General features: G+C 40.5%; 1 pseudogene across 1 annotated transcript; it reads left to right on the plus strand.

The window, feature by feature from the left end:
- Window positions 1-608: 608 nt before the first annotated feature.
- LOC310824095 (cytochrome P450 3A27-like) lies at window positions 609-10,173 on the plus strand (annotated as a pseudogene). Its single transcript has 13 exons — window positions 609-679; window positions 849-942; window positions 1,205-1,261; window positions 3,688-3,787; window positions 3,921-4,034; window positions 4,521-4,609; window positions 4,720-4,868; window positions 5,190-5,317; window positions 5,440-5,515; window positions 5,786-5,946; window positions 8,720-8,939; window positions 9,143-9,305; window positions 10,057-10,173. The product of its transcript is annotated as a cytochrome P450 3A27-like (transcript).
- Window positions 10,174-11,381: the final 1,208 nt, after the last annotated feature.

The raw sequence follows: 11,381 nt of genomic DNA on the forward strand, positions 1-11,381 counted from the left end.
TGAATTAAAGTTGAGAATCTCTACTTTGACCCCATAATAATTGTTTGATTTCAAATCCAAGTGTAGAGCTAAAAGAACAGAAAATGCTTCCTCTTTCCAATACTTATGAAGAGCACTGTATTCATGTTAATCAGTTGCTTCATTACTGTAATATGTGATGTTGTTTTGAACTAGTATTTTGAAATTCTGTTTTTAGGAGCCAATGATATAAAACAAGTGCATACATGTAAAGAACATAACACATTTTTAGAGGAGTTCAAATATGTAAAATTCAGTATTACTCGAAAGAAAATATTTGCCCAAAAATATTTGCCCCATAGTCCTTCTTGAATCAATGGGTCTGCAAACTATTAAAACCCGATAGGGATCAAACAGGCAGCAACTATTAGCAGGATGTTAAGATAAAGGCCGACAATAACATCACTGAGTTTTGCCCTCTGCGCAGGGATCCCCTTTCAATCATTCACTAGCCATGGCTTCAACTTCACCTCTCACATACTCTTTCGCCTGTGTTTCATGATCTGAAACAAGGTGTCATGACGGAATAAAATAATCACTTCAGCAGACGTGTCCGGGGTTACTCAGAAGAAGCGATTGAACCTGTAAAGATGGGTTACCTTCCGTACTTCTCCACCGAGACATGAACTCTCCTTGCCTTACTCATCACTCTGATCGTAGTGTAAGAAGTTTTAATAAAAAATATTATTTGTTAGTTAGTTAGTTGTGATAATACATACAAATGATAGTATTGATAATTACAGTTATCTAACAGTTTCAATGATACCTATGACTTGATCGTTTTGCTTTTGTTTCAAGTCAGATTGTTGATTTATATTTGTTCCGACCAGGTATGGATACTGGCCATATGGAATATTCAAAAAACTAGGCATTCCTGGTCCTAAACCCATCCCTTTCCTCGGGACGATAATGGGATATAAGAAGGTTTGTAGAGATTAAGCCCATAAACAACAACATTGTAGACTCATCCATGATGTGTGTTGTTGTGGTGAAAGCCATGGGAGCTGAATATGAATTGTTTTACCCAGAAAAATGGGCAATAAAGCTTTTGAACGAAAACGAAAAGAGAGGAGTGGGAGCCGGTCTGTAGTGGAAAAGGGCCATCATAGACTAAGCCACAATTCAGGTTTATGACAAGCATTTATGAACTGGCTATTTTTTTGTTTAGTTTTTTTGTTCCCAGGGTGGTTTCACCAATTTTGACACAGAGAGCTTCCAGAAATATGGGAAACATATTGTGGGGGTGAGTCTGCTAAACTGATCCTGGTTATTGTTAACTATGATGGATATATATATATCTCAGTGTCTACAGTATACACTCTTAAACCAGGCGGACACTGTGCGATTTTCACAAACACAGACGATCCAACCGACGAAATGGTCTCATACACCAAGACAAATGATCTGTCTTGATGCAAGTACACTGCCCAAGCAACAATTTCATGCTTCCACATTAATAATTTGAATCTGTTATTGAGCGATTTAAGTTTTAAGCTTTTAAGTATTCTGTAGTATGGTCCCAAACACAACTTGTGCGTTGCCAATGTTTGACAACATCCTGGATTCTCATTGGTTGAGGCTCCTATATTGCCTATGAGCACGTCTCAAACTGCATGAATAAAGAGGAGCCACGACATGTCAGAATTCAAATCGGAAGTGATTGTGTCTTCCCTCCATGTCATTGAAAGGGCAAAAATGTAATTAAAAAAATAAAGAAAAAAAGGGTTCTAAAAGGATTCTTTGGTTGAATAACTCTTATGGGTTCCATTTGCAGTGCCCTGCGTAAGTAATGGGACAAGCATTTTTTCTTCTTTTGCATTATGCAAATGTCCAAATTAAGCACTCATGTTTAGTATTTGGTCCCCAAATACTAAACATGTATTTGTATGCAAAAGTGCAAAAGTCTGTGACCCATTGACCCAACCAGACGCTGGGTATCTTCTCTGGTAATGCTCTGCCAGACCTATATTGCAGCGATTGTTGTTTGTTTTTTTAGGATGTTTTGCCCTCCTCTTCAGCAAATTAAATGCATGTTCTATAGGATTCTATAGGATTCACTTTTTGGCCCTGAATAATTTCCTAGTTGCTATGGCAGTATGTTTTGGGTCATTGTCCTGCTGTATGGTGAAATGCCGTCCAATGAGTTTGGAGCAATTAAGCAATTAAGTTGTACTTGGACTGACAAGATGTTTCTGAACACTTCTGAATTCATCTTCATCAAAGGAGACAAGTGAGCCAGTTACAGTGGAAGCCATACATGCCCAAGCCATAACACCCCCTCCCCCATATTTCACAGATGATGTGGGATGCTGTGGATATTGGGCAGTTCCTTTTTTTCTCCACACTTTACACTTGCCATCACTCTGGTACATGTTTTTCCAGAACTCTGCAGGCTCTTTTAGGTACTTTTTAGCAAACCGTAACCTGGCCAGCCTGTTTTTGTGGCTAAGTAGTGGTTTGCACCTTGCAGTGTAGCCTCTGTAGTTCTGCTGGTGAAGTCTTCTGCGGATGGTAGTCTCTGACTCATTGACGCCTACCTCCTGGAGAGTGTTCCTAATCTATGGGGCAGTTTTTTTTAGTTTTTTTTTAAAATTATGGTGAGCATTTTTTGGTTATCCACTGGAAGTCTTCCTTGCCATTTGCGATTTCTTAGCTCACCAGTGCTTTCTTTCCTTTTAATGAAGTTCCAAACTGTTGATTTTGGTAGGTTTAAGGTTTTGGCTATGTTTCATTTTTTTCTGATATTTCAGCATCATAATGGCTTCCCTGACTTTCAATAACATCTCTTTGGTCCTCATGTTGACAAGACACCAATAGCAGACTGCACAAATTATGTGATGGAACACACCTGACGAACACACCTGTCAAGCCAATTGTCCCATCACTTTAGTGTAGCCTGAAATAGGGGGATTATGCATAAAAATGTTGTAATTTCTGAATGATAAACCAATATGTACACAAATAACATCAAATAAAAGATGAGAATCTCTACGTTCTCATTTCAACTCCAAAAAGAAGAAAAAATGCTTCACTGTCCCATTACTTTCGCACGATACTGTATAACCTTCTGTGGAAAAGGGTTCTACATGGAACCCAAAAGGTTTCTTCAAAGGGAGAGTAGAAGAAGAACCCTTCTAGGTAGCACTTTTTTTCTAAGAGTGCAGGATCTGTGATGGGTCTGTCTGTCTCTATCTACGGTATATATCCGCTTGAATGCCACAGCCTATTTGAGTATTGTTGCTGACCATGTGCATCCCTTCATGGCCACAATTGACCCATCTTCTAATGGCTACTGCCAGCATGATAATGCACCATGTCACAAAGCAAAAGTCATCTTAAACTGGTTTCATGAACATGACAATGAGTTCAGTGTTCTTCAGTGGCCTTCCCAGGATCTGAATCCAATAGAACACCTTTGGGATGTGGTAGAACAGGAGATTCACATCTTGAAAGTGAACCTGAAAAATCTGCAGGAATTGAGTAATGCAATCATGTCATCATGGACTAGAATCTCAAAGGAATGTTTCCAACATCTTGTGGAATCAATGCCATGAAGAATTGAGGCTGTTTTGAGAGCAAAGGGAGGCCCTACCCAGTATTAGTATAGTGTTCCTCATAAAGTGCTCTGTGAGTGTATATCTAACTATCTTTGTTTTTGCTGGTCTGTAGGATCTATGATGGCCGTCAGCCCATCCTGTGTATCATGGACACAGCCATGATCAAAACCATCCTCATCAAGGAATGCTACTCCCTTTTCACTAACAGGAGGGTAATACGCTAAATTGAAGTTGTTGTATGGGGAAAAAAACATAAGGGCTCCTTAAATAGATAATATCATTGTTATTATAGCATTATTAATATTAGGTTAATCTTGCAGTATATAATAATAATAATTTTTCTAGAATATCTATCTCAACGGGCCTCTGTATGACGCCGTGTTTATCGCTGAGGATGATGCATGGAGACGGATCCGCAGTGTCCTGTCTCCCTCCTTCACCAGTGGGCGGATCAAAGAGGTACAGTCCCATCTCTCCTCTCCTTCTTTCATTCATTCCTTTATACAACACAAATAAATGAATGACTAACAACTCTGACGCGTGTGTGTGTGTGTGTGTGTGTGTGTGTGTGTGTGTGAGAGTGTGTGAGAGTGTGTGTGTGATTTGTACTATGTGTATAGTGTGTATTCATTGTTGTTTGTTGTTGTGTGAAGCAGCAACTTTAATTAATTAATCCAAGACAAATTTTCATCCGGGACAATAAAGTATATTTGATCTTATCTTCGATAAGTTCAGTGGTCAGATGACAGAGTATAGAATAATAGTTCATCTTTGGAGTCACTTATTCTTTGACTATATACATAATGTATCCTGTATGGATGTATATTCTCAGGCTATATAAACATTAAAATAATTCCTGTTTCAAACATGATATTAATATATGTTTTGCACATATTAATCCACGTATCAATCATGATATTTTTCCATGTATCCTTCCCAACTCAGATGCTCAGGATCATGAAGCAGCACTCTGGTAACTTGGTCAGCAATCTGAAGAAGACGGCTGATAACGATGAGCCCATTGAACTAAAGGAGTGAGTATTTATCTCCGAGACGATAAGGTGAATTTGTCATTTCAGTGAACTCCCCCTTTAATTTTGTGGTTGTGGTTCTGGTGGTCAGAGATTGTGTGGTTGTGTTCCAGGTTCTTTGGACCATACAGTATGGATGTGGTCGTCAGTACTTCATTCAGTGTCGACATCGACTCCCTCCACAACCCCTCCGACCCCTTTGTGACCAACTTCAAGAAAATGCTCAAGTTTGACATCTTCAGCCCACTGTTCCTCACAGTCGGTACAACTGCCCCCATATAGCTTTCAGTCATTTTGTGCTTAATAAATGAAGCTATTGATTTCATTGATTAGACTGACATAAACCACACTGCCAATGGTTTGCGCTCTACTCATTTGACAAACACATGGGCCGTGTCCAGAACCAACCTCTAGTTCCTAAATGCTGGACACTTGGAGATCTGAGTGGATTGGATACAGAAGTGTCTAGGGATAGAGCCTAGGAGTTGTTTCTGGACAGGGCTGTGCATTGAATAGGATTGGAGTCACGTATCATGGTATTTCCTGTTCCTGTTTGTAACCGTGGCATTTCCTGTCCATCCAGCATTCTTCCCCTTCATGGGTCCTGTTATGGCAAACATGGAGGTATCCCTATTCCCTGCCTCGGTCACAGATTTCTTCTACGCTGTCTTTCAGAAGATCAAGTCCAATCGCGTGGCTAGCACCAGGAAGGTATGTAAATATAACTGATCAAATATACGATCTTCAGCCAGTATTGTGTAATACAATTGTAGAGATTTGGTAGCATCTGGTAGTTCTCATGTGATTTTGATCTGACGTAAGCCTGCTTCCAGAGTCGGGTAGATTTCCTGCAGCTGATGATAGACTCGCAGAAAGACAGCAACTCAAAGGGAGAGGAGCAGAGTAAAGGTGCCTGCCTTAAACACACACACACACATACACACACACACACACACACACACACACACACACACACACACACACACACACACACACACACACACACACACACACTGTATACTAGCATCTAACACACACATACAGTACCTGCCTCAAACACCTATACCTACAAACACACCGTGGAAATACTCTACTTCGTCCCTTTCTCACACCTACCACCCCATTTCTCCCACTCTCCCTCTCCTCCCTCTCATTCTCCCCCTCTCTCCATCATCATAGGATTGAGTGACCACGAGATCTTGTCCCAGGCAATGATGTTCATCTTTGCTGGCTATGAGACCACCAGTAGCTCTCTGTCCTTCCTGGCCTACAATCTGGCAACCAACCCTCACATCATGACCAAGCTGCAGGAGGAGATAGACACTGTGTTTCCCAACAAGGTAACCCCTCTGCAGACTCCTATATAGTACTATTCATGTGGAACAGGAAATATGATAGTGACAGTGTTTTAGAGGGTACTGATGAGTGTGTAACCCCTGTGCACTGCAGACTCCTACAGATGGTTAGATAGGTGACAGTATTTTGCAGTGTGCTAATGTGTCTGTAGCATCCCTGTGCAGACTTCTGCCCAGTATTATTCATTTGAAACAGGAAGTAGATAGGTGTTGTTGGAATCTTCAGAATACTTAAAAGGCCAGTACCTGAGGACCTGAGGGATCTACAGGGTATATACCTTAAAAGCATGTCTGACATGCAGTGGTGTGCATGACCATAGAGTGATTTCTAAACTAATACAATCATCTTAAAATAAATTATAAAACTAACAGGTAATCAGTGCAGAGACTTGTGTGATATGTGCTCTCCATCTGACTCGTGCTGCTGCATTTTGTATCATTTGCCAAGAGCTTTCTTTGGTCGACCAGACAAGAGAGTGTTACAGTAATCAAGGCTGCTAGTAATACAAGCATGCATTCGTCTCTCAGTGTCAGCCTGGGAGAGGAAAGGTTGCATCTTTACAGCTGTGTTCTGTAAAGGTCCATGTAATATTCAAGCTTTCTAAAAGCTTCCTAACGGTTGTAATGACTATCTTTAATCGGTAGCGATCAGGGAACAAGATCCCTTATAATAAATCCCTTATGAATAAATATTTCATTTACGAACGCTGTTTTGGTTCGGAAAACACGCTTTTTAAAATGCAGTGTCCTACCTGACATTCGGTTTGCATATAAACATGTTGTGAGTGCCAGGGGTGTTCTAGGGGAGTAGACTGACCTTTCTCTGGTGGCTGCCTCTCCCAATCGTGTGCGCATGCAGAAAAACAACAGCTAATGTCCAACACTGCAAGTTCATTTGGGGGGATATATTATTATTAGGGAGGATGTTGTTGTTTGGACAACTTCAGACAGAATTTCTCCACGATGGCAGATTTCCGGCAAACTTACTTACTCTTCTTTAAGTGATACAAATATGTTTTAGTCACATTCTTGATATGGGTTTCAAAATTAAGATCTGAGTCAATGGTAACACCTTGTTTTTTTGCCTGGTGCTTAGTGTTACTGTAAGTAGTGTCTTTAAGTGTGCAGACAGTTTGACCAGGACAAGGACAAAGAGCATTTTGGCATCAGCATTAATTAATTAATTCTAAGGTCATTAAGAACCTAGTTAATAACTTAACAACATAGTGCTATCTCAGTGCTATGATCGGCACAAAAGCCAGATTGGAACATGTCAAAGGTACAGTTGGGAAGAAGGAGATTATTTAACAGTTTGAACACCTTTTTTTCAAGAATTATAATTTTTTTGCTTAAAAAGGGAAGGTTGGAGATTGGCCTAAAATCGCTAAGGACTGAAGAGTCTACTCTTCAGTCCTTAGCGAGTCTACTTTTCTTCAGGAGGGGTTTCACCATGGTAGTTTTAGGTGCAGATGAACAGACCCCCACTTTGCTGAGCATTTCTGTATGACCACTGCAAAAGAGTTCATAGTGCTTCCATGTGGTGGAAGGTGGGGTAACAAGTCATCAAACACATCTTCAGGTCTTGCCTGAGTGATCCTCCTCACCTAATATTGTTTCTCTTATCTCAGAAGTATGTTGCAAATTCCTCACATTTGTAGGTGGAGAGCAGATCACCAGGTGTCTTGTGGGCGGGATTTATAAGGCTGTCAATCGTTGAAAAGAGCACTGTTTGAGTTGTTATGATTCATTATCAATTTTGAGAAATGATCCGGCTTGGCGTTTTTTTTATTGCCTTATTAAAAGCAGAAAGATGCTCTCGAAGAATATCAAGGTGGACCTGCAGTTTTTGTCAGCTCAGACTTTCTGCAAATTCTTTTAAATTTGGCCACAGCCTTTTTCAGTTTGACTGGTGCTACAGAGTCGATAGTTGCCCTTAGTTTGGTGTTGAAGCTGGTTACTAAATCATTATCACAGGAGGAAGCTGTTGATGGTGTACTATTCATATTCATATTCATCATGAAATTCTCATCTGCTAAGCGACATGGCTAAATAAGTAATGGAGCGAAAATATATTTTTTCCCTACTTCTAATAGACTGACATGCATTCATGTTTAGCCAGGTTTCAGATAAAAACATTACAGTGCAGCTTTCGCTCTGAGATAAGATCAATAAAGGTTTTGCCAGATAGGGACCTAATATTCAAAAGCACCATGGTAATGTTCTCTGGGCTGTTCGGTGCTGCCCGGCCACAGTTAATGGAATGGATACCAAGTTATTCACATTTGAACCACCTGACAGTTTTCTTGTAGTCTGTCGACTGTGAGAGGAAATAATAGACTATAGCACATTCAGTATTCCAAGCAGTCAATCCACTAAAAGCAGCCCAGTTTAGTGGCATTTTGACTTCTGATTGATCCTTGTGTACATCTATCATTTACATTGTTCAGTGGAATCTAAATGTATTTTCTTCTAACTATCAAGATAACATTATTTAGCGATTTTTTTGTTTATTCATGTACAACAAAAAAGCAAGTCTCTATTACACACGTACATTGAAAGTAATGGCGTTCTGTATGCGGGTGTCATGAAATTAGGCTATGCAGATTAGAATAAGTACAGTACTGTGTTCATTTCCCAAAAAAAGAACACAAAAAACTAACAGCTCTTCAGATTTGCGACGAAAAAGAGTTAGTTCTGGGCTACGGCTACGTGAACGACCAATCACTAGTGCTCATGTGAGTGTAATATCCCTGTTCAGGCTCCTATCCAGTACGAGGCTCTGATGCAGATGGACTATCTAGACAGCGTGATCAACGAGTCTCTCAGGTTGTACCCCATCGACTTGAAAGAGTCGCCAAGAAATCTGTTGAGATCAGCGGCATCACCATCCCCAAGGGTATGGTTGTCATGTTACCCATCTGGACCTTGCACCGTGACCCCGATGTGTGGGAAGACCCAGAGGAGTTCAAACCAGAGAGGTAATGGGCCACATCTTAACCACAACCACAATATCAATCACAACAGCAACGATAAGAGCAGTGTTCCACAAACAACCATAAAACAAACCTAAATGCGACGACCAAACACAAACAGGTTTCTTCAACCATGTATAACCATCATATTACTGTGATTTAATTGATATGTTCTTTAACCCCTCCTCCTCTGAACTCTCCGTGTGTAGGTTCAGTAAGGAGAACAAGGAGAGCATCGACCCATACACCTACATGCCGTTCGGGTTGGGCCCACGGAACTGTATCGGGATGCGATTCGCTCTGGTATTGATGAAACTGGCGATGGTGGAGATTCTACAGAGGTTCAACTTCACCGTCTGCAAAGAGACAGAGGTGAGACAAAATAATGATACAATGATTGTAAATATAATTTTGTACCTATGACTTTGTTGCGTTTCTATATGTAGCAGAGGTGATTTTGGAATCACACTCGCGTGATGAGGTAGCCCTGCCTGAGACATGTAAACTGAAGTGTCGCCCTCAGACCTTGAGGATGTCCTCTTGGCTTAATAGTAGCGTTTGTGTCTTCCACATGGGAGACCCGGGTTTGAACCCCCATACTACAATTCTGTACTTGCGTACTGCATGAGTATGTACTCCCCATTTAATTTCCCAGATTGCATTTTTCAGTACTAGGCGCCAATCATCCTCAGTATAGGCTACCTACTAAAATTTAGTAACTAAATGATGGAAGTGTGAGATTTAAAAAAAAGCTATTTGTATTTCTGCAAAACTCCCTCGAGACTTCATAGGGCCATTTTAATGTATGTCGACCCAAGAGACGTTGTCCAGGAGTTTGAGTTTATTTGAATTTATAGTGCAATGCTACCCGAACGTAACAGTGACACTGTATTAGGTAACATTCATAGTGTAACGCTGACATCTGTTTTACTCGTTCCTTCATACTGTAACGACCCTGTGTAAGGCCCGTTAGCAGCTCCGCCGAGGGAGTTAACTCTCTTGGTGTTGTGGCTAGCGCGGCCGGTTTGTAAGCGGAAGGTTGCGAGTTCGATACCCGCTTAAGGCAAGCTGCTCTGCCCCGCCGTTCGCTACAATACTTTAACTGTGTGTCAACTCTCACCAGATCCCCATTGAGATGGACCTACAGAACACTCTGATGCCCATACGGCCCATCAAACTCAAGCTGCTGTCCCGCTGCCAGGAGTCCAACGACAACCAGCTCAAAGCAGACAGCCAGTGATGAGGACCTGCCCTGCTGCAGGTCTCTCAGTTATTATGTTACACATAGATCTAGGATAAGCCCCAACACTGGCTACTTTCAAAAATGGGCTTAAAAAAAAAAAGGGCTTCGCTTTTGCCTTAAATTGAAACTAAATTGGCGCTAATAATTGCACTGTGACCCTAAAATGCACTGTGACTTTTATTCTTTTTTTATGTCTTTTATGCGTTTTTATTCTAATTTTTTTTTCATGCTCTTTCCTTTTTATCTATTTTACGTAAAGCACTTTGAATTGCCTCTGTGTATGAAATGTGCTATATAAATAAACTTGCCTTGCCTCGCCTCGCCTCTGGGCTCTGCTGCTACTGTATGCTGCTCTCTTTGTATCTGTCTATTAGTGGAGGTCCAGGACTAGTTGTACAGAGACAGTTGTTGTCTGTCGTCTGCAGTGCAGGGATTTGCATGTGACTTGTGTATGTTTTGTACTCGTCTGGTAGTGGGTCTCTATCATCACGCTAAAAACGTGTGTATAATCACAAACTAAATCATAACATGAGAATGAACAATATGCCATCAAAACATGACAATGAATAGGTGTTAGATTAGATTCAACTTTATTGTCATTGTGCAGAGTACAAGTACAGAGACAACGAAATGTAGTTAGCGTCTAACCAGAAGTGCAAAAGGAGTGCAATGTGAACAATATATACAGGTAGAGCAGTATAAGCAATATATGAGCAGTATAAGTAGTGCAGTATAAGCAGTATATGAGCAGTATAAGCAGTATATGAGCAGTATAAGTAGTGCAGTATAAGCAATATATGTATTAACAGTAACATTATAAACAGAATAAATATAGAATGCAGTATGAACAGTATAAGCAGTATATGAGCTGTATAAGTAGTGCAGTTACCAATGTATTGGGTCTATCTATGGGTATCGTAGTGCAGCAGTAATCAAAATGTACCTGCATTTTATCGTTTGAAGTGCCATCTCATCTGTCATAAGATTTGACTTTAAAAGTAGGATACAACTAATAGCCTAAATGTATAAACACAGACCACAACCAAAAAACAACATGGGAAAATCGTTTACGCATCCTCTGCAGCAGGAACAGTGCAGAGAAAAAGTATGTACAGTAAACCCCATAACTGAATACACTTCATACGCTTCAGCGCGACACAGAACGCTACATTGAGGTGGCCTATACTGCAACAAAGTAAAAAAAA

Source organism: Argentina silus (assembly GCF_951799395.1).
Source record: "Argentina silus genome assembly, chromosome: Y".
In the NCBI taxonomy this organism is placed as follows: Eukaryota; Metazoa; Chordata; class Actinopteri; order Argentiniformes; family Argentinidae; genus Argentina; species Argentina silus.